This window comes from Rhinopithecus roxellana, chromosome 6 (assembly GCF_007565055.1).
Source record: "Rhinopithecus roxellana isolate Shanxi Qingling chromosome 6, ASM756505v1, whole genome shotgun sequence".
Classification (NCBI taxonomy): domain Eukaryota; kingdom Metazoa; phylum Chordata; class Mammalia; order Primates; family Cercopithecidae; genus Rhinopithecus; species Rhinopithecus roxellana.
The window spans coordinates 99,287,240-99,314,090 of record NC_044554.1 but is presented as its reverse complement, the minus strand read 5'-3'; the positions used below and the strand labels follow the sequence as shown (position 1 = coordinate 99,314,090).

At 46.3% G+C, this 26,851-nt stretch overlaps 1 protein-coding gene across 6 annotated transcripts in view; it reads left to right on the top strand.

Moving 5' to 3' along the window:
* CUX1 (cut like homeobox 1) overlaps positions 1-26,851 on the top strand; it is a 470,900-nt gene that overhangs the window by 217,643 nt on the left and 226,406 nt on the right. The gene's annotated exons all lie outside the window — the stretch shown is intronic.

Here is a 26,851-nt window from a genome sequence, read left to right as displayed (position 1 = left end):
TCACCTCTTTAGCGTCTCCCATTGGAAAAACAGAATGTGAAATCATATCAGGCTGATGAGAAAAGGAAATGAGACATTTCCATAGCCCCTGAAAGGGCCCATATTGGTACAGTCTTAGGGATTTTTTTTTTTCTTTTTTTTTGAGACAGGGTCTTGCCCTGTCACCCAGGCTACAGTGCAGTGGCGCGATCTTGGCTCACTGTAACCTCCACTTCCCGGGTTCAAGTGATTCTCCTGTCTCAGTTTCTCAAGCAAGTGAGATTACAGGTGCACACCACCACACCCAGCTAGTTTCTGTATTTTTAATAGAGACACAGTTTCACCATGTTGGCCAGGCTGGTCTCGATCTCCTGACCTCAAGTGATCCACCTGCCGCGACCTCCCAAAGTGCTAGGATTACAGGCATGAGCCACCGCGCCTGGCAGGGATTTTATTTTCTTGCAACTATTAAGTCACAGGGAGCACATGGTGGAAGGGGCAGAAGAGATACAGCCGTGAGATACAGTAGGTTCCACTTGGGACACAGGTGATGTGGGCCTTATATATGGAAGGCTGCGTTCCTGGGCCCAGAGCTCTAGAGCAAGTGGTCGGGCTTCCATTTGGGAAATTCATCAGCTGGGAGCGAGAGCAGGGAGTGAGTGAAGAAGGAGGCCAGGGAGATCGTAGCCAGAGATAGAGAGGCGATTTCAGGACATCAAAAGGGACCAGCGTAGAAAGAAGACACAGCGGTTGGTGATGGCTGGAAATTTTAGAGGATAGAGCAGTGCCCCTCTCTTCTTATGATCTTCTTCCTGCCTCATTCAGCCCCCATGCATGTAGCTTGGTCCGGCCAGCAGGACACCCGCATCCCAGGGCTTGGGTGGACCTGAACAGTCTTTTTCTCAGAACTTCATCTCCAAGCCCGTACTTGATGAGTGAGACTGTTACCTGACACCTACCCACATTTGATCTTACCTGTTCTGTTAACTGTTCAGCAGCTTTTGAGAGACGCACTAGCTTCCTAGTTCTCTCACTCAGAGAGTTCAGTGTACTTTCTGGGTGTTTGCTTGTTTTCCTTTCTTCTTGAAAAAATTTCAAAGCTGTGTAAAAATGGAAAGATGAATACAGTGAACACCTGCACACTCTTTTTTTTTTTTTTTGAGACAGCGTCGCTCTTGTTGCCCAGGCTGGAGTACAGTGGCGCGATCTCGGCTCACTGCAACCTTCACCTCCCAGGTTCAAGTGATTCTCCTGCCTCAGCCTCCCAAGTAGCTGGGATTACAGGCATGCACCACCACACCCAGCTGATTTTTGTATTTTCAGTAGAGATAGGGTTTCATCATACTGGTCAGGCTGGTCTCTTAACTCCTGACCTCAGGTGATCTGCCCGCCTCGACCTCCCAAAGTGCTGGGATTACAGGCATGAGCCACCGCGCCCGGCCCACCTATATGCTCTTTACCCAGATCCACAGTCATTAACATGTCACCGCATGTACCTCCCCACTCCCCTACCCGCCCACCACTTTTGCTGAACGTTTGGAAGTAAGTTGCAGAAGCAGGCACTGTGTCCCTCAAACACATGGAAGGCTACTGAAGTGAAGGAACCATTAGCATTCTCCCACATTACCGCAGTAACCACAAATATCACACCTGGGAAAATTCACAGGAATTCCAGCTCACCTCCTATTTGATCTAAAGTCAAATTTTTCCAGTTATCCCTAAGATGTCTTTTATAATGGCCTTCCCTACAACTGAGGTCCAATCAGGTTCAGGTTCACACATTACATTTGGAAATCTGTCTTATCTATAGATCTGTCTATCAATTCATCATGTTTTATAATTTTCTATTTTAAAAAGTTTTTTGTTTTTTTGAGACAGGGTCTCACTCCATTACCCAGGCTGCAGTGCAATGGTGCCATCATGGCTCACTGCAGCCTCCACCTCCTGGGCTCAGCAATCTTCTTGCCTTAGCACTCCCCCGCCCCCCCTCCACAGATAGCTGGGACTATACATGTGCATCACCACATCTGGCTAATTTATTTTTATTTTTAGTAGAGACGAGATTTCAAGATGTTGCCCAGGCTTGTCTCGACATCCCGGGCTCAAGCCGTCCTCCCACCTTGGCCTCCCAGAGTGCCTTGATTACAGACATGAGCCACTGTACACGGCCCCTCCATTATCTCTTTTAATGTAGGACATCCTCTCCATCTCCATCACCTTTATTTTTTTTTATTTTTTTTATTTTTTAGACAGGGTCTCACTCTGTCCCCCAGGCTGGAGTGAAGTGGTACAATCTCAGCTCACCACAACCTCCACCTTCTGGGTTCAAGCAATTCTTCTGCCTCAGCTTCCTGAATAGCTGGGATTACAGGCACGTGCCACCATGCCCAGCTAATTTTTGTATGTTTAGTAGAGATGAGGTTCTGCCATGTTGGTCAGGCTGGTCTCAAACTCCTGACCTCAAGTGATCTGCCTGCCTCAGCCTCCCAGAGTGAGAGCTGGGATTACAGGCATGAGCCACCGCGCCTGGCCTGATTTTTTGTTTTGTTTGTTTTTTTGAAGAGTCTTAGCAAATTATCTTATAGATTAGCCCACATTCTCAGTAGGATAATGGATTTGATTCCTGATATCTTAAATTTGAAATACCCAACAAACATCTAGGCAAAGCTTTCAGTTGCCTGTTTTTTTTAAAGGCCATATGAAAGCTAATCATAAATAAATAAAATTAACATGGATTTTGAAAACACAAAAGAAAGGTAATTGTTTAGCACCATTAATTAATATTTATCAAGCCTCTGCTAATTTATAAGTAAATTTTATTATGTATAGTTAAGGTATACAACATGATGCTATGGGATACATACAGACAGTAAAATGGTTATACAGGGAAGCAAATTAACATATGCATCGTCTCCCATAGTTACTCTTTTTCATGTGTGTGGCAGGAGCAGCTAAGATCTCATTTAGCAGAAATCCCTCATATTGTAATTATATTTACTACAGTTCTTGTTGCACATTAAATCTCTAGACACTCCCAGCGTCATCCTTCCCAAAATGCTACATTTTTTTTTTGAGACGGAGTCTCGCTCTGTCGCCCAGGCTGGAGTGCAGTGGCATGATCTCGGCTCACTGCAAGCTCCGCCTCCCAAGTTCAGGCCATTCTCCTGCCTCATCCTCCCGAGTAACTGGGACTACAGGCGCCCGCCACCACACCCGGCTAATTTTTTATATTTTTAGTAGAGACGAGGTTTCACCATGTTAGCCAGGATGGTCTTGATCTCCTGACCTCGTGATCCACCCGCCTTAGCCTCCCAAAGTGCTGGGATTACAGGCGTGAGCCACCGCACCCAGCCCCAGAATGCTACATTTATATTAAATAATTTGTACTGATATATATATATATATATATATATTTTTTTTTTTTTTTTTTTTTTTTTGAGATGGGGTCTGGCTTTTTCACCCAGGGTAGAGAGCAGGGTGGCATGATCTCGGCTCACTGCAACCTCTGCCTCCCGAGCTCAAGCAATTTGCCCACCTCAGCCTCCCAAGTAGCTAGGACCACAGGCACATGCCAGCCACCATGCCTGCCTAAATTTTTGTATTTTTTGGTAGAGGCGGGAGTTTCACCGTGTTAGCCAGGCTGGTCTCGAACTACTGAGCTGCACTGATCCACATGCCTCAACCTCCCAAAGGGCTAGGATTACAGGCTTGGGCCACCACGCATGGCCTGGAAGTGGTTTTTAAAATATTTTACTTCCATCCTTTCATTATGATGTGTTCTTATTTAAAAGGTGATCATGCCTGTAATCCCAACACTTTGGGAGGACAAGGCAGGAGGATCACTTGAGCCCAGGAGATCGAGACCAGCCTGGTCAATATAGTGAGACCCTGTCTCAGGCTTATGCCTGTAATCCCAGCACTTTGGGAGGCTGAGGCAGGTGGATCACCTGAGGTAAAGAGTTCGAGACCAGCCTGGCCAACATGGTGAAACCCCATCTCTACTAAACATACAAACATTAGTCTGACGTGGTGGCATGAGCCTGTAATCCCAGCTACCTGGGAAGCTGAGGCATGAGAATTACTTGAACTCGGGAGGCAGAGATTGCAGTGAGCCAAGATGGTGCCACTGCACTGCAGCCTGGGTGACAAGAGCAAGACTCCATCTAAATAAATAAATAAATGTTTGCGATATTATGAAATGATTAGTTATGATTATAACAAACTCATAAAATGTAACTCACAGTGAAATTAGAGCTATTTATTATTGATTGATTGATTGTGGTACCTAATTTTGAGTGTTTCACAAGCCCAACAAATTGATGGGTGGTGTGGGGGAGGTGTGCCCTTAATATTCAGTCCAATATGAAGCTTATTCTAGTTCAACAATAGTTTAGACAATCCCTTCAGCAAAGTAATGCGCACACCCTCTAGGAAAATGCTGTCTTCCTACCTTTTCTGGCCAATCCTTACTTCTCTGCCTGAGAAGGGGCATGGTGTGGAAGGTTGAGGGGATGAGGGGCTGGCTCAGAGAACCTTTTGGTAGTAGGGGAGCAAGTGTGCTCAGGCAGGAAAAACCTCTTAAGAAATAACTTGAGTGCTCATTTTAGAGAAGAAATGAAAGGCTAACAATCTATGAACTAAGCATCAGCTTTGGAAAATTACAGTAGGCTGGTGCGATGGCTCACGCCTGTAGTCCCAGCGCTTGGGGAGGCCAAGCCAGGAGGATCATCTGAGGCCAGGAGTTTGAGACCAGCCTAGCGTAACATAGCAAGACTCCATCTCTTTCTTTCTTTTTTTTTTTTTTTTTGAGACGGAGTCTCGCTCTGTCGCCCAGGCTGGAGTGCAGTGGCGCGATCTCGGCTCACTGTAAGCTCCGCCTCCCGGGTTTACGCCATTCTCCTGCCTCAGCCTCCCGAGTAGCTGGGACTACAGGCGCCCGCCATCTCGCCCAGCTAGTTTTTTTTTTGTATTTTTTAGTAGAGACGGGGGTTTCACCGTGTAGACCAGGATGGTCTCGATCTCCTGACCTCATGATCCACCCGTCTTGGCCTCCCAAAGTGCTGGGATTACAGGCTTGAGCCACCGCGCCCGGCCAGCAAGACTCCATCTCTATTAAATAAATAAGCAAATAAATGTACAACAGAGTAAGATCAAATCGAATAAAAGAAATGACAAATATAATTATAATAATACATATAAGAACAGAAATGAATGAAAAAGAAAACAAAGAGCCAGGAGAGAAACATTCTGAAAGTCGTTTATTTGAAAATACCACTTCAATTGACAAACCACTGCACTAATCAAGACAAAATTGTTAGGAATAAAATTGGGGATGATATTGCAGCTGCTGCAGAGATTAAAAAGATAAAGGGAATGTTATAAGCAACTTTATGCCAATAAATTCTGAAGTGGAAAAAGTTCTAGAATTTTGTAACTACCAAAACTGATTAAAGAAGAAATAGAAAACTTGAATAGCTTTGTAACTATTACTGAAATATTTCCATAAGGTCTAGACAGTTTTCCGAGAGAGTTTTATCAATCATTCATGAAATAGAGAGTTCTCATACTTAGCAGACTCCTTCAGAAAACAGAAAAAGAGGGAGCACTTCTTAACTCCTTTTATGAGGCTAATATAACCTTGATACCAAAACGAGACAAGAACAGTACAAGAAAGGAAAATTAAAAGTCAGTCTTACGGGCCAGGCGTGGTGGCTCACGTCTCTTATCTCAGCACTTTGGGAGGCTGAGGCAGGCAGATCACTTGAGGTCAGGAGTTTGAGACCAGCCTGGCCAACATGGTGAAACCTACCCCGTCTCTACTAAAAATATAAAAATCAGCCTGGCGTGGTGGCGGACGCCTGTAATCCCAGCTACTTGGGAGGCTGAGGCAGGAGAATGGCTTAAACCCAGGAGGCGGAGGTTACAGTGAGCTGGGATCATGCCACTGCACTCCAGCCCTGGCAACAGAGAGAACTCCATCTCAAAAAAAAAAAAAAAAAAAGTCAGTCTTATTATTGAATAAATATGCAGAAGTCTTTTCAAAGGTATTAGTAAATTAAATCCATCAAGCTTGGTATATCCCAGTAATACTGTTTTGTTTAAAGTTTTCAAAATTTATTAATTTAAATCCGTATCATTAGTAGATTAAAGGAGGAAACAATTTCAATAGTTATACGAAAAGATTTTGATAAAATTCAAATCCATTCATGATTAAAAACTACCAATAGGCCGGGCATGGTGGTCAGAAGTTTGAGACCAGCCTGGGCAATGTGATGGAACCCCGTCTCTACTAAAAATACAAAAACAAAAAATTAGCTGGGTATGGTGGGTGAGGGCCTGTAAACCTAGCTACACAAGAGGCTGAAGCAGGAGAATCACTTGAACCCAGGAGGCAGAGGTTACAGTGAGCCAAGATCGCACCACCTCACTGTAGCCTGGTCAACAGATCAAGACTCCATCTCCAAAACAAAAACAAAAAACAAAACCCTGTTAACAAACTAGGAATAGAGGGAAGCTTCTTTAATGTGGTAAAAGGTATTTATCAGAAACATACATCAATCATCAGACCCAGTGGTGGTAAAAAATAGTTTCACAGGCAACCAGGTACAAGACAAGAATACCTACTATTGCTACTTTAATTAACATTGTACTGGAAGTCTTAGCTAGCAGAGAAAAAAAAAAAAAAAAAAAAAAGAAATAAAGTACAGATAGCTTTTTCTTTCTTTCTTTCTTTTTGTTGAGACGGAGTCTCACTCTGTCGCCCAGGCTGGAGTACAGTGGCGCGATCTCGGCTCACTGCAAGCTCCGCCTCCCGAGTTCACGCCATTCTTCTGCCTCAGCCTCCCGAGTAGCTGGGACTACAGGCGCCTGCCACCACGCCTGGCTAATTTTTTGTATATTTAGGAGAGACAGGGTTTCACCACGTTAGCCAGGATGGTCTCCATCTCCTGACCTCGTGATCCGCCCGCCTCGGCCTCCCAAAGTGCTGGGATTACAGGTGTGAGCCACCATGCCTGGCCAGATAGCTCTTGACTTAATGATGGTTCAGCTTTAGGATGATGCAAAAAAACTGTACTTTGAGTACCCATACAACCATGCTGTTTGTCAGTTTCAGTATAGTATTCAATAAATTACATGAGCTGTTGAATGCTTTGTTATAAAATAGGCTTTATGTTGAATAATTTTGCCCAACTATAGGCTAATGTAAGTCTTCTGAATATATTTCAAGTAGGCTACACTAAGCTACAATGTTTGCTAGGTTAGTTTATTAGGCGCATTTTTGACTATAATATTTTCAACCTACAATTAGATTGTTGGGATGTAACCCTGTTGTAGATCCAGTATAAGTACTGCAACAGAAGAAATCAAACTGTCATTTTTCAAGTGAGCCTCAATTATTTAACCAGGTTACTAGATACAAAATCAATATACAAAAGTAATTATAGGCCGGGCGCGGTGGCTCAAGCCTGTAATCCCAGCACTTTGGGAGGCCGAGACGGGCGGATCACGAGGTCAGGAGATCGAGACCATCCTGGCTAACCCGGTGAAACCCCGTCTCTACTAAAAAATACAAAAAACTAGCCAGGCGACGTGGCGGGCGCCTGTAGTCCCAGCTACTTGGGAGGCTGAGGCAGGAGAATGGCGTAAACCCGGGAGACGGAGCTTGCAGTGAGCTGAGATCCGGCCACTGCACTCCAGCCTGGGCGACAGAGCGAGACTCCGTCTCAAAAAAAAAAAAAAAAAAAAGTAATTATATACCCCAGTATCAGCAGCAAACTTAAAATGTAATTTTTATAAAGGATACTACTGGAGACAGCCAGCCAAAAAAAAAAAAGTAGCTAGAAATAAATGTAACAATACAAGGGAAATCTTTCTGGGGAAAGATGTGACATTTGTATTGAAGGATATTAAAGGAGATTTAAATGGAGAGAGGGAAAGTATATAAGGAGAGAAATTTCCACTGCTATTGAAGCGGTCACTTTTCTCTAAATTGATCACAAAATCAGTCATTGTAGTTCCAGTAAAAATCCCAACACGATTTATTTATTTATTTATTTATTTATTTTTGAGACAGAGTCTTGCTCTGTCACCCAGGCTGGAATGCCGTGGCACCATCTCTGCTCACTGCAACCTCCGCCTTTCGGGTTCAAGTGATTCTCCTGCCTCAGCCTCCTGAGAAGCTGGGATTACAGGTGTGCACCACCACACCCAGCTAATTTTTGTATGTTTATTAGAGACAGGGTTTCATCATGTTGGCCAGGCTGATCTTGAACTCCTGAGCTCAGGCGATCAGTCTGCCTCGGCCTCCCAAAGCGCTGGGATTACAGTCGTGAGCCACCGCACCTGTCCCCAACAAGAATTTTAATGAAACTTTTCAAAAGCTGATTTCAGAATTTTTATATGTATGCAAGAACAAATGGTCAATAATAGTGAAGATAATATTGAATCAGTCCAAGTTGGAGGAATTGCCCTACCGGATTTTTAAAGCTGCAGTAGTTGGCACAGAGTGAGATACATACACCAAAGGAACGCAATAAAGAATTCGGAATCTGGCCGGGCACGACGGCTCATACCTGTAATCCCAGCACTTTGGGAGGCCAACGCAGGAGGATAACTTGATGTCAGGAGTTCCATACCAGACTGACCAATATGGTGAAACTTCCTCTCTACTAAAAATATAAAAATTAGCCTGGTGTGGTCCCACGCTCCTGTAGTCCCAGCTACTTGAAAGGCTGAGGCAGGAGAATTGTGTGAACCTGGGAAATGGAGATTGCAGTGAGCTGAGATCGCGCCACTGCAGTCAAGTCTGGGCCATAGAGTGAGACTCCGTACCCCCCCCCCCCCAAAAAAAAGAAACTGGAATCTGACCTATGCATATATATGGAAGCCAAATATATTGCAAAGATGGTATGGATCAGTGAGGAAAGAGGGGACTTTTCATGGTTCCCTGACACTTGGCAAGTCCTTATAATTGAATAAAGTTGAGGCCGGCTGCACTGGCTCCTATCTGTAATCCCAGCACTTTGGGAGGCTGAAGCAGGCAGTTCCCTTGAGCCCGTGTGTTAGAGACTAACCTGGGCAACATGGCGAAAACCCTGTCTGTGCAAAAACTTACAAAAATTAGCTGGGTATGATGGCACACGCCTAGAGTCCCAGCCACTTGGAAGGCTGAAGTGGGTTGATTGCTTGAGCCCAAGAGTTGGAGGCTGCAGTGAGCTGTGATTGCGTGCCACTGCACAGCAGCCTGGCTGACAGAGCAAGATCCTGTCTCAAACAAACAGACAAACAATTAACTAGAGTTGGAGCCCTACCTTACACCATGTGGAAACACAAATTACAAGGAGAATCTTAGGGAAAGCTTTAAACTTTATAGAAGATATAAAAGATGATGACTTTGACTTTGGGATGGGTAGAATTTCTTTCTTTCTCTCTCTCTCTTTTTTTTTTTTTTTTGAGTCGGAGTTTTGCTCTTGTTGCCCAGGCTGGAATGCAATGGTGCAATCTCGGCTCACCGCAACCTCCGCCTCCCGGGTTCAAGCAATTCTCCTGCCTCAGCCTCTGGAGTAGCTGGGATTACAGGCATGCACCACCACACCCGGCTAATTTTGTATTTTTAGTAGAGACAGGGTTTCTCCATGTTGGTCAGGGTGGTCTCGAACTCCCGACCTCAGGTGATCCACCCACCTCGGCCTCCCAAAGTGCTGGGATTACAGGCGTGAGCCACCACACCCAGCCCTGGGCTGGGTAGAATTTTTTAAACAGAAAACCATAAAAGAAGAGATTGTTGCAGTGAACTACATTAAAATTTTTAAGTAGGAGTTTTGTTTTTTTTTTTTTTTTCATGGAAAGATACCCTAAAAAAGGTGGAAAGATGGCCGGGTGTAGTGGCTCACACCTGTATTCTCAAGGGAGGCTGAGGCAGGTGAATCACTTGATGTCAGGAGTTTGAGACCAGCCTGGTCAACATGGTGAAACCCTGTCTCTACTGAAAATACAAAACTTAGCTGGGCATGGTGGCACAGCTAACTTTCTGGTAGTTTCAGCTACTCGGGAAGCTGAGGCATGAATGTCGCTTGAACCTGGGAGGTGGAGGCTACAGTAAGCCAAAAGCACTGCACTCCAGCCTGGGCAACAGAGTGAGACTCTGTCTCAAAAAAAAAAAAAAAAAAAAGTGGAAAGAGAAGGCCAGTGCACTGCTAGCTCCATGGTATGTTCATGTGAACTAGAAAAAAGGTCTGCTGTTCTCAAGACTTTTCACATCAGCTGTTGGAAACTTGCAGTAATAAAGATTCATACTTACCTCAATGATTACCGTGATAGATTCAAACATCCAGAATGTGAAGCGTGCCGTCTAGGACTGTGCATCCCACCGTTGTGTGTGGGATAACCTTGGCCGTGATTTACAAATCTGGAGGAGGTAGTTGTCACACCTGTAATTAACAATTAACGTTCACAAGATATTCAAAATGCTCGCATGTCCGTGGGGGAAAAACCCCAATAAGAAAATGAGTATAAGTTATGAGCATAATTGTTAGAAGAGAACATCGGAATTGTCAGTAGCTATATGAAAAGATGTTTAGGCTGCATTATAGCCAGGGATATACAGATTAAAATAACTCATCTGCAAGTTATTCCTCCCAGCCAAGTTGGCTAAAATTAAAAAGTCAAGATAGGAGCGTAAGTTGAATTAACCTTTTTGAAAGCCAATTTGGCATCTGGTGATACAGTTGAAGACTCACCTGTACCGTGATGCGGCAATTTCACTCCTAAATATATACACTGAAGAAACTTAAGCATGCCAGGCGCGGTGGCTCAAGCCTGTAATCCTAGTACTTTGGGAGGCAGAGGTGGGAGTGGCGCTTGAGCCCAGAAGTTTGAGACCAGCTGGGCAACATAATGAGACCGCCATCTGTACAAAAAAATTTAAAAATTACCCAAGCATGGTGGCACATGCCTGTAGTCCTAGCTACTCAGGAGACTGAGGCAGGAGGATCACTTGAGCCTGGGAGTTAGAGGCTGCTGCAGTGAGCTTTGATAACAACATTGTACCCCACCCTGGGGGACAGAGCCAGACCCTATTTCAAAAGAAAATTAAATAGCTAAGTAAACTTGTTTGCCCTGGAAAACCAGTTCAGAAATTTTGAAAATAGTTAACATATGAAAACAACCCAGCCAGCCATCAACAGGAGAAAGAATATGATAAAACTTTGTTATAACAAAAGATTAATGATAGAAAAGCATATGGATTTATTTACCGAAAGTTATGAGCTCTGTATACCCAGGGCCTCTCCTTCGTGAGCACTAAGTAAGTGTTTATTGGATGGGTGGATGGAAGCATCGTCCTCATCTTACAGATAAAAGGACTAAGCCTGAGAGAGGACTCCAAGTCACACAGGGCATAATGGCAGGACTGGCCTCAATCCTGGGACTGTCTGACATCCCAGAAGTGCTGACGTTGGTGCACTCTGATAGTGCTTGAGCGAGGAGGAAGCAATGCCTTCAGCCCCTCCCTGATCTCAGCCAACCTCTCCAGTCTTTGACTGACACTTTGAGAGGCCGAGGCAGGCGGATCACTTGAGCCTAGGAGCTCCAGACCAGCCTGGGCAGCATAGTGAAACCCCTTCTCTACAAAAAATGCAAAAATTAGCCAAGCATGGTATCACACACCTGTAGTCCCAGCTACTTGAGAGGCTGAGGTGGGAGTGGCACTTGAGCCACTTGTTTTTGAGCCCAGGTTTTTATTTGAGCCCAGGAGGTTGAGGCCGCAGTGACCTATGATGGCACTATTGCACTCCAGTGTGGGCAACACAGCGAGACCCTGTCTCCATTAAAAAAAAAGGAAAAAGAAAAAGATTGATGTTCCTCTTGCGTACATCCTCTGCAAACCCTGCCTGAAGCCCCCTTCCCTTCTAACCAGACCCTCCTAGGTAAATTCTGGAGCTTGGTGCATTCTCATGTGTACATCCATTACTGTGTCCATGCGCTTTGCTACAACCATGATCTGCATCATTGGAAGGAGTGGGGCCCACGTTGACTGTGACTTTCATCACAGTATCACCTGCTGACATGGCCTGAGGAAGGGACCAAGGAATGATCTGAAACTTCCCTTTGTGCTAAATGTCTCCCTTACCTGCAGTGCGCTGGCCGCATTCAGAGTTGCATGCAGGACGTGCTCTTGGAGGTGGGGTTTTACTCTCTGGTCTTCATTCAACGCAACCTTTTCGGGAGCCTCCTGCTTCAAGCTATGGGCCAAATGGTAGCTAAAGATGTCGCATTGAATACTATCAACTAGGACCCTGCTATTCTAATGAAGGGAAACCGATGATAAACCAAAAGGCAATGTTAGATGGCGCCAGGTGCTGTGAGGGAGACACGCTAGGTCTCAGGGTAGAGTGGGAAGAGGTGGTAGCAGCTTCTTCAGTCATCCAGGGAGGCCTCTCCAGGGAGGATGACAGAACATCGGAGGGAAGAAGCAAGGAGAACCAGCCACACTCAGAGCTGAGAAAGAGCGTCAGGAAGATAGGGGCAGCGAATGCCAGGGCTCTAGGCAGCTTGCCTAGCAGGGAGCAATACCAAGGAAGTTAATAGGGCCTGGGTCATGCCAGGGCCTTGTAGGCAGAACCCTTAGGTCTCTTTGTAAGAGACTCTTTGGTCTCCCCTTTGAACTAGACCCTTTCAAAGAGGTACAGTAGAAAGCAAATTCCCCATGGGCACCAGCAGGATGATTTGACAGATTCTAATCAAATAATGGGAAATAGAGAAACTTTGGTGAACTACAACAGTCTATGAATGAGTTAAAAGTGACTATGAGTCTGCTGCCCATCTTGCAGCCCATATCTGTTGAGCTGTAACATATTTAAGCATTCAGATCTAAAGGCCGTTGCTAAATAAAGCCAGGGTGTCCATGTGGTTCGCTCCAAAGAGCATTTCACAGGGAGCCGGTCCAGGCGCTGCTGCCCACCACCTCTCTGACCTTGTGTGAGTCTCCGGGCCTCTTTCTGCCCAACTTTGCTCATCTGTGAAACGAGTGGGTTACCCAGATCCTCCCCCAAGGAGCTCCGTAGCTGTAAAACCTCATGAGACTCCCTGGAGCAGTTACTTTGGTTGACTATCGCCAGCAGAACCGAAAAGGACGTTTTCCAGCAATGTAGATCTGTTCAAAAATAGATGAGCTGGCCAGGCACAGTGGCTCGTGCCTGTAATCCCAGCACTCCGGGAGGCTGAGGCAGGTGGATTATGAGGTCAGGAGTTCAAGACTAGCCTGGCCAACACAGTGAAACCCCGTCCCTACTAAAAATACAAAAAAAAAAAAAAAAAATGTTAGCCAGGCGTGGTGGTGGGTGCCTGTAGTCCCAGCTACTTGGGAGGCTGAAACAGGAGAATCACTTGGACGACCACCTGCCAGGAAGATTGTCACCTCTTATCCTTTTTTTTTTTTTTTTTTTTTTTTGAGATGGAATCTCTCTCTCTCACCCAGGCTGGAGTGTAGTGGCACACTCTCGGCTCACTGCTACCTCTGCTTCCTGGATTCAAGCGATTCTCCTGCCTTAGTCTCCCAAGTAGCTGGGATTTCAGGTGTGCGCCACCATGTCCTGCTAATTTTGTATTTTTAGTAGAGATGGGGTTTCACCATGTTGTTCAGGCTGGTCTCAAACTCTTGGCCTCAAGTGTTCCACTTGCCTCAACCTCCCGAAGTGCTGGGATCCCAACCGTGAGCCACCATGCTCTTGCCTTATCAATCTTTCTAAATGCCAGATCCTCCAAGTCTTCCCAGAATACTCAGCCAGAAACAGATGCTTCTTCTTCTGGTCTCTGATAGGGCTTTCTTTATATCTCCCTTTTGATTTTTCTTTTTTTTTTTTGAGACGGAGTCTCGTTCTGTCACCCAGGCTGGAGTGCAGTGGTGTGATCTCAGCTCACTGCAACCTCCACCTCCTGGGTTCAAGCGATTCTCCTGCCTCAGCCTCTCAAGTAGCTGGGACTACAGGTGCACATACCATGCCTGGCTAATTTTTTTGCATTTTTGGTAGACACAGGGTTTCGCCATGTTGGCCAGGCTGGTCTCAAACTCCTGAGCTCAAGTGATCCGTGTAGTGGTTAGGATTTGGCACGCTCTCTCCCTTTTGGTTTTGAGCCTAAAGACATTCTGCCCTTATAGTTCACGTACCAAGGCCTTATGCTTGTAAAATGTAGAAGGGAGGGGATGTGTGTGTGAGTGTGCATGTGTGTCTGTGTCTTTGCATCTATTTCTGTCCCCATCTTGCCAGCACTTGGCTAAGTACTGCACTAAGCATCATGGGTGAAATAGGATTGGAGAAAGTCAGACCAGATCAGTGACTCCCAAAGCTCCTGCTGGGTTGGACCAGTGCTGCACTGGCCTGAGAACTGAACTGCTCGCGTGTTTCCAGGAATATAGCTCCCCAGGCTCCTACCCTGACATTCTGGTGTAGAAGGCCTGGGGTGGAACCTTAGAATCTGTAATATTTCGAAACCCACCTCTGATTCCCATGCACTGCTAGTCGTAAGAACCACTGGGCTTGGTTCCCTGAAAGAGCTCTTTCTCCTGGTAACAAGTTCTGTGACTCTCTCTGCCCACTCAAACTCCTTAGATTGGTGTGTTAGGAGCTCTATGACTTGCCTTTGAAATATTTTTCCAGCTTCAAAGTCCTAGACTTCTACTTCAGCTGAACTGGCCTGTGTATTATGAGTCACCTGAACATACTTTTTGATTTCCTGAAGCCTCTGTTATTGTTAAGAGCCTTTTGCTGGTCCCTACCTATAAAACTCATTTCCATCCTTTAGAGCCGAGCCAAAAAGTCTATCTCCTTTGATCATTTTCCTGACCATCTCAACCTATTTCTAACCTTTCCCCTCTTTTTTATCCTCGGCTCTATTAAAGTATCATTAACAAAGAAAAGTTGTACATATTTATGGTGTATAATGTAATGGTTTGGGGTTTTTATTTTCTCCCTCTGTCACCCATGCTGGAGTGCAGTGGCATAATCAGGACTCACTGCAGCCTCCACCTCCTGGGCTCAAGCGATCTTCCTGCTTCAGCCTCCCGCGTAGTTGGGACTATAGGCACCTGGCCCGGCTAATTTTATATTTTTTCTATTTTAGTAAAGCCAAAGTCTGGCTGCGTTGCCCAGGTTGGTCTTGAACTCCAGCAGCACAAGCTCCGCTCACTGCAACCTCCACCTCCCGGGTTCAAGCCTCAGCCTCCTGATTAGCAGGGACTATGGACGTATGCCACCACGCTTGGCTAATTTTTGTATTTTTAGTAGAGAGAAGGTTTTGCCATGTTGGCTAGGCTGGTCTCAAACTCCTGACCTCAAGTGATCCTCCCACCTCGTCCTCCCGAAGTGCTGGGATTACAAGCGTGAGCCACCACACCCAGCCCAATGTGATGTTTTGATACATGCATACATTACGAAGTGTTTTCCACAACCTGACTATATACCCATTAGCTCATGGTCCGTGTGTGTGTGTGTATGTGTGTGTTGAGAACACTTGAGATCTACTGCCTTAGCAAATGTCATATGTATGATTACAAGATTATTAACTATAGTCACCATGCTGTACCTTAGGTCCCCAAAACCTACTTTTCTTGCATAAGTGAAACTCATCCTTTGACTGGGGGATCTTGAGTATGTGCAGATTTTGGTACACACAGGGGGTCCTAGCACCGATCTCCCAAGTGTACCAAGGGATGATGTGTGTATATAAAATCACATCTTTATTACCCATTTATTTGTTGTTGGATGTTTAGGCTGTTTGCATAGCTGGCTATTGTAAATAGTGCTGCAGTGTCCATGGGTGTGCAGATAACTTTTAACAATACTGATTTCAATCCCTTTGTGGTGTTGCTGGATCGTATTAGTGTTGGGGGGACCCTCTGTACTGTTTCCTATGATGGCTGTACCAATTTGTATTCCCGCCAACAGTGTACAAGGCTGCCCTCTTCTCCACGACCCACTAGCACTCATGTGTCTTTTTGCTCATATCCCTTCCAACAGGTATCAGGTGATACCTCATCGTGGTTTTGAGTCAAATTTTCCAGATGATTAATGATGTTGAACAGCTTTTCATATACCTGTCGGCCGTTTGCGCATCTTTTTTTAGAGAGAGACAGGGTCTCGCTCTGTCATGCAGGCTGGAGTGCAGTGGTGCGATCATGGCTCACTGTAGCCTTGAACTCCTGGCCTCAAGTGATCCTCCTGTCTTGGCCTCCCAAAGTTTTTGAGATTACGTGAGCCACTGTGCCAGGCCTTATGTGTCTTCTTCTGAGATCCTTAGCCCATTTTTCTTTTTCTTTTTGAGATGGAGTCTTGCTCTATCACCCAGGCTAGAGAGGCTGGAGTGCAGTGGCGTGATCTTGGCTCGCTACAACCTCCGCCTCCTAGGTTCTAGCAGTTCTCCTGCCTCAGCCTCCCAAGTAGCTGGGGTTACAGGTGCCCACCACCACACCCAGCTAATTTTTGTATTTTTAGTAGAGACGGGGTTTCACCATGTTGGCCAGGCTGGTCTCGAACTCCTGACCTCAAGTGATCTACCTACCTTGGCCTCCCAAAGTGCCGAGATTACAGGTGTGAGCCACCGTGCCCAGCTGCCTTAGCCCATTTTCTAAACAGCGTGCTTGTTTTCTTGTTATTGCATTGTTAACTTTTCCCCTCTTTCCAGCCCACTCTTCTGTGAGATTGTACACACTTTGAGGGCCTGTATCTTGTCTTAGATGCTTTATCCGTTCTTTGCCTTATGGAACTGGTTACGTAAAACATTCTTAACTGAATTTCCCCCTGCCTCTCGCCTTCTGCTTGTTAATGAATATTGAGTGCTGCGTGCGAGCATCTAGTTCAGTTCCTAGACGCCCACAAGCAAAATAGGTCAGTGCCCTGCTGGGATTAGGGAGAGGTTGTCAGGGTCTTCTTTGGATTTGTGGCCAGACAGGCGACTGTAGAGCAGGCCAGGCACTCTGGGGACAGGATGATGCGTTCTGGCTGGAGGATACAGGGAGGCTTCCCAGGGACCCTAACACAGCCTGCTGCCCTGGACTCTTGCTGGGGAACTTCCTTCTCACCCACTATGTCTGTCCGCAGGCTCTTGGGCCTTCTGCAGTGGTGGAGGTGACAGTGGTGGCAGCTGTGGCGGTCACCGTGGTGATGTGGCTGCTGTACTGTCATTATCTTACGGCAAAACCCGCAAGCCTGACACACGCAGTGTCTCCCTGTAAGTTCACGCCATGATGGCTCAATTAGGGACCCGTCGGACTGGGCTCAACATCCAGGCCAGCTGCATAATTGAAAGCACATTTTCTCCTCCAAAGCTGCAGCTGGTTTGGTTCTGCTCATGCAGAAAGGGATCTAACCTTGCATAACATAGGAAATGAACAGTTGAGAGAGAAGCCAAATTCAATTTCAGTCAGATATGTTGAGGCTAAGTCCATGATCTATGGAAGCAGGGGCAGGAGCCGTGCGCCTGTGGAAAGGGGCGCTCTCAGCAGTCTATTAATCACGGCCGCCCGCCCGGCGCTGCCGCCACTGCCGGGTGCCACCGCGCCCGCGCTCCCCCTCCGATGCGGCCTGGAGCGCAGCCAAGCACTCCAGAAGTTAACCTCTTAAAGACCCGGAGCTGCTTTCTGTTGAATAAATGTAATTTTGTGGTCAGAAATAAATGCTTGTGATATAGCAGGAGCTTTGAAAACAACGGCAAGCCGGAGCGATTACAAATTGCTCCATGTTGTAGAAGTCAACAGCAGACATCAAAATTCCACGTGGAGGGCAAATTGATTTCGGCCCAGAGCTCTGCAGCTATTCAATAAAAGTCCTATTAAACCATTGTATGTAATGAACAATCCAGAGCAAATCTAATATTTTCAGTGGATAATTATTTTTAACATCCTCTCGGTAACTGCTGGTAGATTTCTTGGATGTTTACAGCTCGAACTCGGCCAGAGTGGGCCTTCCCAGCTGTCATTTGGCATCTCTGCAGGGGGACCCGCTCCAGGGACCCAGCTGCCTACATGGCTCCTGAACATGGGGCTCTGGGCCTAGGGTTCAGGCTGCCAAGGAAGGGTGCATGTTTCTGAATCTCCCAGTGCCTGGGACATAGTAGGTCCCTGGGAAATGCTTGTTGGATTGAGCTGAACTGAGTTGAAATGCACAAGAGGAAGCTCTAAGAACCCCGGAAAAACTTAGGAAAATGATATTGTGGCAAAGTTGACTCAGAATCTGAGGCTGAAGAGACCAGTGGGTTGCAGGTAAGGAAACTGAGGTCCCTTGTGATAGAGGAATGTCAGCCTCTATGGGAGTCGGGACAGAGCTGGCACCCCAGGAAGCCCCAGCACTTACCCATTTCACTTCCCTTTTTTGGAGATGGAGTCTTGCTCTGTCGCACAGGCTGGAGTGCAGGGGTGCGATTTCAGCTCATTGCCACCTCCACCTCCCGGGTTCAAGTTATTCTCCTGCCTCAGCCTCTGGAGTAGCTGGGATTACAGGCACACGCCACCATGCCTGGCTTATTTTTGTATGTTTAGTAGAGACAGGGTTTTGCCATGTTGGCCAGGCTGGTCTCGAACTCCTCACCTCAAGTGATCCACCTGCCTCAGTCTCCCAAAGTGCTAGGATTACAGGCATGAGCCACTGTGCCCAGCCCCCATTTCACTCCTGTTCTGTTCTGTTTTGGTTTTGATTTTTTTTTTTTTTTTTTTTTTTATGAGGCAGTCTCACTCTGTGGCCAGGCTGGAGTGCAGTTGTGTGATCATAGCTCACTGCAGCCTGGACCTCCTGGGCTCAAGCGGCCCTCCAGCCTCAGCCTCCTGAGTGGCTGGGACTACAGGTACACACCACTACACCCAACTAATTTTTCATTTTTCTGAAGAGATGAGGGCTTGCTCTGTTGCCCAAGATGGTCTTGAATTCTGGCTTCAAGCAGTCCTCCCACAAAGGCCTCCCAAAGTGTTGGGATTACAGGCATGAGCCACCACGCCTGCCTCACTTCTGTTCTTGACAGCTTGCCAAGTGCATTCTTTGTCAGGGAAGCCACACTGGGAGAGTCACCAAAGCGATCTTGTTGCCCCTCTACTGTTCCCACCCCCGGGATGCTCCCCTACCTTGCTCATGACGGGGCTGTAACCCTGCTCCTTTCCAGACCAAGAGCTTCTCAGGGAAGGTCTGTTCATTCATTGATTCATTAAATATTTGCTGAGCATGTGTGCCAGGCTAGACCAGAATTAGACCCTGGTTAGTGGTGGTAGGTGAATGAGTGCAGCCGTTGCTTTCATGAAGCTTAACAGTTTAGCAAGATCTGTATGCCCATGTAGCACAGTGTTTGGTGCTCTGTTAAGTGATGGTGGATGGGTGGATGGATTGGTGGATGGTGGCTGGGTGGGTGGATGGATGCTTTGATAGATAAATGGGAATGGATAGATGCTTGATTGCATGGCGGGATGGGTGATTGCATGGAGGGATGGGTGAATAGGGGATAGATGGATGGATGATTGGATAGAAGGATGGATGGATAAATGATTGGATAGAGAGGCGATGGCTGGATGATTGGATAAAGGGATAGATGGATGGATGATAGGATAGAGCTATGGATGGATGAAGGGAGAGATGGAGGGAGGGAGGGAGGGAAGGAGTGAGGGAGGGATGGATGATTAGCCTAGAGGGAGGGAGGGAGGGAGGGAGGGAGGGAGGGAGGGAGGGAGGGATGGATGGGTGGATGATTAACCTAGAGGGAAGGATGGATGGATGGATGATGGATGGATGGATGGATGGATGGATGGATGGATGGATGGATGAGAAAGCAATATGTGTCTGTAAGAATAGATTGACTCTTACTCATTTTCGTCTCCTGGAATCATCCAACTTGTAACACTCTGTCATACAGTATTTATTTGACTATCATGGAATTTAAATTTCTAGGGTATTTTATTTTCTGCAGATCCCCCTTCCCTTGGAAAAATTCAATATGGATGTTAATTAGGTTTTACTAAAGTTCCATCGATTTAATGCAGTCATTCCTTAAATGAAACTGACACCAAGGACCAGATGGCCAAAGGGAGCCCACGTTCATGTGTGTGGTTCTGAGGAGGGAGCCATAGGATGCAGTTTGATAACAGCTAAGAGCTCTGAGGAGTTTGTTGCTGAATGTGGAGTATTCCATGTCTCGTCCCTCTCCCAATCGTTTTCCAACTATGTCACAACTCCCTTTGCTAATAATATTTTGCACAGCATTTTACGTCTACAAAGCACCATTTCCATGATGTCGCTCACCCTTCCTCACCACCCTGTGCTCGAGGCATCATCACCATTCTGAGTTACCAACAAGAGGGGTAGCAAAGAGTCCAAGGGGCAAGGCAGGGACTCCCACCTCCAGGCTGCAGCCTCTCCTCCTCTCCATCCTCTCCTGGTCCTGTCCTGAAATCTTTGGCTTCCTTGAACCTTGTTATGTCCAGGCAAATGCCACCGTCATGCCACTGTATTCCCACCACCTCCAATGAGTGTCCCCAGCCTGACAGCATCACACGCTTGTCCAGCCACCTGCACAGAAAAGCCTCATGGACAGCCCTGTGAGGTCAGAAATAGACCGAACAGGGTCACTCGGTTGGAAGAGGTGGTAGTGTTAGAATCCAGGTGTTTGAACTCGGTCTAATATTCATTCTACTCTCTCACACACACATAAGGGCACATGACCACTATTAATCAAATTTTTAAAAACTCAGCCAGGCACAATGGCTCATGCCTGTAATCCCAGCAATTTGGGAGGCCAAGGTGGGTGGATTACCTGAGGTCAGGAGTTTGAGACCAGCCTGGCCAGCATGGTGAAACCCTGTCTCTACTAAAAATACAAAAATTAGCCAGGCCTGGTGGCACACGCCTGTCATCCCAGCTACTCAGGAGGCAAGGGGAATCACTTGAACCCGGGAGGCAGAGGTTGCAGTGAACTGAGATTGCACCACTGCACTCCAGCCTGGGCAACAGAGTGAGACTCCATCTCAAAAATAAATAAAGGGAATTTAGCATAAAGTCATTACTGTTGACTGTTTCAGCCTGGGTGACAGAGCGAGACTCTGTCTCAAAAAAACAAACAAACGTGAGCTCCGTGTCTATTCATCTGTTCCCCTCTAAGCATAAACTTCCTGAACCTTCTAAGTCCCGCCAGGTGAGCTGGTGGTCACCGAGATCTCTCCTCGCTGGGGGACAGAATAGGCCTCTCCCTGCTTTGTTGCTGTTCTTTGGCCTTGTCCCCTGCCTCCTTTCCTGGACCACCTACGAGGACCTAGAGGGACACAGTACTGGGGGCAGGAGCTGGGAAAGACCTGCCAGGGTTCACTGATAGAAATAGAGACTCACTTGGAGAAATTTCCTCTGAAACACAGCAGACTCTTAGTGCAGCCCTTTGAGCAGATGAAAGAGGGTGGAAAGAAGACCATCCCTTCAGCTCCAGCTGCGTGCTAGAAGCTTCGTTTACATTATCCCATTTCATCTGCACAGCAGCTCAGCCCGGAGGGGAGAGGAGTAAATGGGCCCAGAGAGATCAAGTAACTTCCTTGGAGCTTGTCAGCCTTGAGCTGAAACTTGGACTCTGATGTCGAACTCAGAAGCCCATGCTTATTCTATAAAGCCTGAAAAGTATCTTGGAATTGCTTTAGAAGTAGGAAAAGAGTGGAAACCTGTGAGATTACACTGTCTTCCAGCATAACAAGAAAAGAGAAACCAGTTGGGTGTGGTGGCTCACACCTGTAATCCCAGCACTTGGAGAGGCCAAGGCAGGAGGATCACTTGAGCTCAGGAGTTTGAGTCCAACTGGGGCAACATAGTGAGACCCCATCTCCAAAAAAAAATCAAAAACAGAAACCCATGAAATGATCCATGGATATATAGGAAGGGAGAGAAACTCGTTCCTAGGGCTGTGGGAGGAATGACCGCAGGCCTGGCCTGGGAAAGAGCTTTGCTTTTCAGGGAGCCCCTTGGTGTTTGGGGACTTAGGAGAGCAAGTCTGGCCCCAAGATGTGGGGCCAGGCATCCCCACAGAGCACACATCAGCAGATAAGGGCCGTCGCTCTAGGAACACAGTCTTGTCCTGGCGCAGGCATGAGGAGGGCTCAGAAGTCTGGCTGGGAGCATTCCTGCCGTCCTTACTGAGGAGCTACCACTGGGGACCAGGACACCCCCGTGATAGGAGCAGATTCCCGGGGTATAGACACGGCTTCCCTTTTCACACTGTCTCCTGAATTTTCTCCTGGGTTCCCACTTAGAGGAGCAGAGAAAACCAAACCGACAAGTCACTGATCTTGGAGTCAGATCTGGATTTGAATCCTGACATCATCATTTGCCAGCGTGACCTTGAATATCTCATGCCCGCTTCTCTGTCCCATCCGTATAACAGGAAATCTCTCTCACAGAGTGGAGACATGATATGCACATGTTTAAAGATGACGGCATAAAAGCAGTGCTGGATAGGAGCTGCTAGCTAGTTATTGATCATAGAACCCTCCAGGTCCTTTAACCTCTCCAGTAGCTGTACTCTTCCAGGATTTAACCTTCGGGGGCTCTCCCTGTATCCCTGTCCCATCCACACTCCAGAGTAACCTCATCTGGGCCGTTTGGGGCTGGCGGTTCCACATTTTTCCTCTGGCCTGGGCCTGTCATCCAACGTCAGGCCTCCCTGGGGCTCCCACTTTGGGCACCTCACTAACTAATAATCTTCACTTCCCATGTGAACACAGGCACCTCCGTATGCCCCATTTCAGGAGAGGTAACCAGCCCCTAGTTGCCCTGGCCAGAACTCTGGGAGAAGCTATGTTCAGTATTAGATCCTGTGAATTCTTTTTATTGTTATTATTATTATTATTTACCATTATTATTGTGTTGGGCTCTTGCTCTGCTGCCCAGGCTGGAGTGCATTGGTGTGATCGTAGCTCACTACAGCGTCGAACTCCTGGGCTCAAGTGATCCTCCCACCTCAGCCTCCCGAGTAGCTGGGACTACAGGCGCATGCCACCACTCCCTGCTGACACCCTGTGAATTCTATTCCCCTAACCTCACTGGAATCGGCTGCCTCCTTCCCAGCAGTTAGCTTCCTCCCTCTCTTTCCTGGACTGGTCTGTCTACCACCAGTTGCCGTACTGTCCCAAGTGATCGCTTCATTTCCCACCCTGATTGACATCCTCAGGGACTCCCCTTCAGCATAAGCTGCCGCCCCTGGGTGTGGTCCCCTGCACCACCCTCCACAGGCTGGCCCCTGCCTGCCTCCTCACCTCACGTCTCCCCAGTCACCTCCTCTGCTCCAAGGCACAGCAGGTCCCTGCCCTTCTCTGAACAGGTCACTCTGTTTGAACACGTCTCTGCATCTTTGAATAGCCCTCCTCTCCCTGCTGAAGCCTTGTCCCTCCCACCACGAATAAAGATGATCTTTGTCTTCTTTAAAACTTGCCCTAAGTTTGCAAAACACAGGATGCAGAGCAGCGTCTGTAATAGCCCATCATTTGTGTTTGAAAAAAAAAAATATAGGACTGGGCATGGTGGCTCATGCCTATAATCCCAGCGCTTTGAGAGTCTGATGCGGGTGTATCACCTGAGCTCTGGAGTTTGAGACCAGCCTGGCCAACGTGGTGAAACCCTGTCTTTACTAAAATACAGAAAATTAGCCAGGCATGGTGGTGCGCAAATGTAGTCCCAGCTACTTAGGGTAGGAAAATTAGAGACAGGAGAATCATTTGAACCTGGGAGACAGGTTGCAGTGAGCCAAGATCATGCCACTGCACTCCAGCCTGGGTGACAGAGCGAGACTCTGTCTCAAAAAAAAAAAAAAGGGAAGACAGTGTATGTCTATAGAAGATTGTAAATGCATAAATACCTCTGGGAGGATGCCCAAGACCATCTTTACCTCCAGACCAGGCAGCTGGAGGACAGGTGGATGTGGATGGGAGGAAGACCTACTTTTCACTATCAACTTTTGTTTTCGCTTTGCTTTTCTTTACAATTAAATGACTTTTAGTGTATTCACCAAGTCGTGCAGCTATCACCCTAATTCCAGGACATTTTTGTCAGCTCAGAAAGAAACCTCACACTGGCTGGGCGCGGTGGCTCACATCTGTAATCCCAGCACTCTGGGAGGCCAAGTCGGGCAGGGCACTTGAGGTCAGGAGTTTGAAAACAGCCTGGCTAACATGGTGAAAACCTGTCTCTACTAAAAAAGAAGTACAAAAACATTAGCCAAGCATGGTGGTGCGCGCCTGTAATCCCAGCTACTCAGGAGGCTGAGGCAGGAGAATCACTTGAACCCGGGAGGCGGAGGTTGCAGTGAGCCGAGATTGCACCACTGCACTCCAGCCCGGGTAACAAAGTGATACTCCGTCTAAAAAGAAAGAAAGAAACCTCATACCCGTTAGCAGTCACTCCTCATTTATCCCAACCTTGGCAACCATGAATTCCCCTTCTATCTCTGTAGATTTGGCCATTCTTAACATTTCATATCAATGAGATCAAATAATATATTAGTTTTTTGTTCCTGGCTTTTACTTAACCATGGTTTCGCTATTCATCTATGCTCTAGCATATACCAGTACTTGCTTTCATTCTTTTTATGGCTGAATAATATTCCATTGTGTGGATGTCCCATGTTTTATTTATCCAATTATTAGCCGATGGCCATTTGTAGCTTTTTTCCCACTTTTTGACTTTTATGAGTAATGCTTCTATGAATATTCATATACAAGTTTTTGTGCAGGTAAACATTTTGTCTGTCTTGCCTATGCACCTAGGGGTAGAATTGCTGGGTAATAGGGTAACTATTTTTAACATTTTGAGAAACGGCCAAGCTGTTTTCCAAGGTGGCTGCATGATTTTACATTTCTGTCAGCAGTATAGGAGGGTTCCAATTCAATTTCTCGACATCCTTTCTAACACTTAGTATCATCTTTTTTTTTTTTTTTTTTTTTGGAGACAGGGTCTCGCTCTGTTGCCCAGGTTGGAATGCAGTAGTGTGATCTCGGCTTAATGCAACTTCTGCCTTCCAGGTTCAAGCGATTCTCTTGCCTCAGCCTCCTGAGTAGCTGGGATTACAGGCGCGTGCCACCATGCCCAGCTAATTTTTTTGTATTTTTAGTGGAGATGGAGTTTCACCATGTTGGCCAGGCTGATCTCGAACTCCTGACCTCAGGTGATCTGCCCGCCTCAGTCTCCCAAAGTGCTGGGATTATAGGCATGAGCCACCGTGCCTGGCCCCATTATCTTTTTGATGATAGTCATCCTAGTGGATGTTGTGGTATCTCATTGTGGTTTTGATTTGTATTTCCCTAATGAGTATTGGCATTGAGCATCTTTTCATGTGCCTGTTGGCCATTTGTATCTTTGGAGAAATATCTGTTCAGATCCTTTGCCCATATTCTAATTCAGTTACTTTTATTAAAATTTTATTTTTAATTTTTGTGGGGACGTATATATTTATGGGGTAGGGCACATGAGATGTTTTGATACAGGCATGCTATGTGTAATAACCTCATTATGGAAAATGGGGTATCCATCACCTAAAGCATTTATCCTTTGTGTTACAAACAATCCGATTATACTTCTTTAATTACTTTTAAATGTACAATTAAGTTATTGACTGTAATCACCCTTTTGTGCTATCAAATAATAGGTCTTAATTCGTTCCTCCTGGCTTTTTTGGTACCCATTAACCATAACCACCTTTCCAGCTCCACTACCCCTTCCAGTCTCTAGTAACCATCCTTCTGCTCTCTGTCCAAGAGTTAAATTGTTTTTATGTTTATATGACACAAATACATGAGAATATGAGATGTTTGTCTTTCTGTGCCAGGCTAATTGTTTTTTTTTATTTAATGAGTTGTAAGAGGGCTTATATATTCTGGAGTATCTTTTCAAAACTTCCATTCTGCGGGTTGTGTTTTCACTTTCTTTTTTTTTTTTTTTTTGAGACAGAGTCTCACCTTGTTGCCCCGGGTGGGTGCAGTGGCACGATCTCGGCTCACTGCAACCTCTGCCTCCCAGGTTCGAGCCATTCTTCTGCCTCAGACTCCTGAGTAGCTGGGATCACAGTCGTGTGTGCCACCATGCCCAGTTAATGTTCGTATTTTTAGTAGAGACAGGGTTTTGCCATGTTGGCCAGGCTGGTCCCGAACTCCTGACCTCAGGTGATCCACCTGCCTCAGCCTCCAAAAGTGCAGGGATTACAGGTGTGAGCCACTGCACCCAGCCTCTCTTTTCACTTTCTTGGTAGCATCTTTAGAAGCACAGAAGTTTTACATTTGATGAAATCCAATTTATTGATTTTTCTTCTGGTATTTCTGCTTTTGCATCATACCTAAGAAACCATTGCCTAATCCAAGGTCATAAAGGTTTATACCTGTGTTTTCTTTTAAGATGTTTTATAGTTTCAGCTCATACATTTTGGTCTTTGATTTATTTTGAGTTAATTTTTTGCATATGGTGTGAGGTAGGGATCAAACTTTGCTCTTTTGCATGTGGATATCCAGTCGTCCCAGCAACATTTGTTGAAACACTGTTCTTTTACCATGGAATTGTCTTGTCACTCTTGTCAAAAATCAGTTGATCATACTATGAGGGTTCCTTTCTGGGCTGTATTGATCTATATGTTTATCCTTATGCCACTACCAGTTCCGGTCAATGTAGCTTTGTATTTAGTATTGAAATTGAGAGGTGTGACTCCTCCAATCTTGTTTCCTTTTTCAAAATTATTTTAGTTATTTGGGGTCACTGCATTTTCGTATGAATCTTAGAATCAACTTGTCAATTTCTGCAAAGAAGCCAGCTGGGTCTCGGCACAGGGGTTCTTGCCTGTAATTCTAACACTTTGGGAGGCCAAGGTGGGAGGATCACTTGAACCT